The sequence below is a fragment of the Plecotus auritus genome (assembly GCF_963455305.1).
Source record: "Plecotus auritus genome assembly, chromosome: X".
Classification (NCBI taxonomy): Eukaryota; Metazoa; Chordata; class Mammalia; order Chiroptera; family Vespertilionidae; genus Plecotus; species Plecotus auritus.
Genome location: NC_137784.1, coordinates 62,654,882 through 62,658,623, shown reverse-complemented (window position 1 = coordinate 62,658,623; position 3,742 = coordinate 62,654,882).

The window sequence follows — 3,742 nt, the reverse complement described above, 5'->3', positions numbered from 1 at the left end:
TCAACAATATGTGTTAGAACCAAGAGAAAATGAAGAATAACCAAGAAGAGATAAAAAAAATGGCATTGCTGCAATAAAGAACTCATTAGAAATCATCAACAGTAAACTAGAAAAAGTGGATGACTGCATCAGTGAGCTAGAAGACAATGTAGGAAAAATACCCAAGCAGAGCAGCATCTAGAAAAAAACGTAAAAAAAAGGAGGAGAGCCTAAGGGAACTTTGGGACAACACAAAATGAAACAACATCTGCATACTAGGACTGCTAGAAGGAGAGGAAAGTGAGCAAGGAATAAAAAATCTGTTTGAAGAAATATTGACAGAAAATGTCCCTGATATCGGGAAGAAAAAACTCAGACAAGTCCAAGAAGCTCACAGAGTCCCAAACAAGATGAACCCCAAAAGACCGACACCAAGACACATTATAATTAAATTGGCAAACACCAATGACAAAGTAAGAATCTTAAAGGCTGCCAGAGAGAGACAGAGAGTTACCTACAAGGGACCTTCCATCAGACTCTTGACTGATTTCTCAAAAGACACTCATCAGGCCAGAAGGGAATGGAATGAAATATACAAAGTCATGCAAAGGAAGAGTCTGTACTCAGTAAGGCTATCAATCAAAATTGAGGGTGAAATCAGGAGCTTCACATACAAAAAAAGGACTAAGGGAGTTTATTACCACCAAACCAGCAATGCAAGAAATGCTAAAGGTTCTGCTGTAAAAAGAGAAATAGAAAGGAAAGAAGGAAGACAGGCATAAAGAATAAAAATGGCAACAAACAAGTACCTATCAATAATAACTTTCAATGTAAATGGATTAAATGCCCCAGTCAAAAGACATGGGGTACCTGAGTGGATAAGAAAACATGACCCATATATCTGCTGTCTACAGGAAACCACCTCGAACAAAGGACTCACACAGATTGATGGTGAAGGGATGGAAAAAGGGTTTTCAGGTGAGTGGAAATGAAAAAAAAAAAAAAAAAGCTGGGGTAGCAATACTTATATCTGACAAAATGGACCTCAAAGTGAAGGCCATAACAAGAGATAAGGAAGGCCACTTCAAAGGGAGCAATTCAACAAGAAGATATAACTCTGTTAAACATATATGCACCCAATATAGTAGCACACAAATACATAAAAAAAAACACACAAAAACTTTTAGAGAATATCAAGGGAGAGACTGACAGCAATATAGTCATAGTAGGGGACTTTAATATCCCACTAACACCAATGGACAAATCCTCTAAACAAAAAATCAGCAAAGAAACAGCAATCCTAAATGACTCACTAGATCAGATGGAATTAATTGACATCTTCAGAACATTTCACCACAAAGCCATAGAATATATATTCTTCTCAAGTGCACATGGGTCATTTTAAAAGATAGACCACATATTAGGACAAAGGCAAAGTCTCTTCTACTTTAAGAAGATAGAAATCATATCAAGTATCTTCTCAGATCACAATGGCATAAAACTAGAAATCAACTACAATAAAAACAATTAAAAAATCAACACCTGGATGCTAAACAGCATGCTATTAAATAACCAATGGGTTACCAAAGAGATCAAAGAAGAAATAAGAAGTATCCTGGCAACAAATGACATTGAAAACACAACAATCCACAATCAGTGGGACACAGTGAAAGCAATCTTCAGAGGAAATTTCATAGCTCTACAGGCCTACCATAAAAACAAGAAAAAATGATAATAAAATATCTAACCCTAAAACTCAATGAGTTAGAAAGAGAGCAACAAGAAAAGGCCTATATAAGAAGAAGGAAGGAAATAATAGAGATGAAAGTGGAAATAAATGACATGGAGACCAAAAGATCAACAAAACCAAGAGCTGGTTCTTTGAAAGGATAAACAAGATTGATGAACCTCTAGCCAGGCTCACCAAAAAGCAAAGAGAGAGTACTCAAATAAACAAAATCAGAAATGAAAGAGGTGAAATAACAACCAATCCCACAGAAATACAAATGATTATGAAAAAATACTATGAACAACTCTATTCCAACAAAATGGACAACCTAGATGAAATGGACATATTCTTAGAAAAATACAAGCTCCCAAAACTCAATCAAGAAGAATTTAAAAACCTGAATAGGCCAAGAACTACCAAAGAAATTGAAACAGCGATAAAAAATCTTTCAGCAAACAAAAGCCATGGTTCAGATGGCTTCACAGGGGAGTTATACCAAGCATTCAAGGAAGAACTAAAACCAATCGTCCTCAGACTATTCCATAAAATTCAAGAGGAACACACACTTCCAAGCACTTTCTATGAAGCCAGCATTACCCTAATCCCAACTACAATAAAACCAATAAAAAAAATCAAACACCTGGAGGCTAAACAGCATGCTATTAAATAATGATTGAGTTACCAAAGAGATCAAAGACCTTACAAAAAAGAGAACTACAGACCAATATCCTTGATGAACATAGATGCTAAAATCCTCAATAAAATTCTAGCAAATTGGATTAAGCATTACATTAAAAAGATCATACACCATGACCAAGTGGGATTTATTCCGGGGATACAAGGATGGTATAATATCTGCAAATCACTAAATGTGACACATCACATAAACAAACTGAGAGACAAAAATCACATAATCATATCAATTAATGCAGAAAAAGCATTTGACAAAATCTAACACCCTTTCTTGATAAAAACTCTCAGGAAAGTGGGACTAGAGGGATCATACCTCAACATAATAAAAACCTTATATGACAAACCTGCAACCAACATCATACTCAATGGGCAAAAACTAAACTCATTTCCCCTAAGAAGAGTAACAAGACAAGGATGCCCACTTTCACCACTCCTGTTGAATATAGTACTGGAAGTGCTAGCCATAGTGATCAGACAAGAAGAAGAAATGAAAGGCATCCAAATTGGAAAAGAAGAAGTAAAAATCTCGTTATTCCCAGATGACATGATACTATACATACAAACCCAAAAGACTCCATCAAAAAACTTCTACACCTAATAAATAAATTTGGCAATGTAGCAGGATACAAAATTAACACCAAGAAATCTATGGCCGGAGGGAATAATGGCGGCGGAATAGACAGACGTGTTCCGAGCCTTGTCCCGGAGCAGAAAGAAAGAACAGCTGAGGGTCGCGCAAGGAGTGTTTGTTGGCTGGTTGGGAGACAGCTGAACTCCAGAAGGAGGTGGGGGACTGCTGAACGGGGTTCCCCTGACCTGGCAGCACGAACTGCGGCTGGGTCCCCTCCCGGAGCTGCGGGCTTGGACGCGGAGTCTGCGCCATCTTGATCCGGAAAGTGGAGCTTATCTGAAGCCTGAGAATCCACAACGGCGGCACCCCAGGAACAGCTGCGAGCCCCAGAACAACGCTCCCCAACTGGCGCAAGCACACGGGTTCAGAGAAGCTCTACACTCCACCACGGAAAGGTCAGATTTCGCCTGGGATAAGGTGAGGTCTCTGGTCCCGGCGGGAGAGAGGAACGCGCGTTTTGCGGGAGCTGGAGGACCAGGGAAGTCTGTGCCTAGAAAAATCCGTGGCTGTAGGGGCTGGCGTGATCTGTGACTGTGGAAAGGGGTCCTCAGAGCTGCTAAGAGAAGGGCACTCTAAAAAGCAACCCATTTTGATCTGAAGTGCAAGGACACCCTAAGAATTTCAGGCAGTCCAGACTTACACGCAGCCCGTGCGCTCCCTGGGTGCCCGGGCTTACTCGCAGTCCCGGAATTCGCACACTTGGGCTTTTT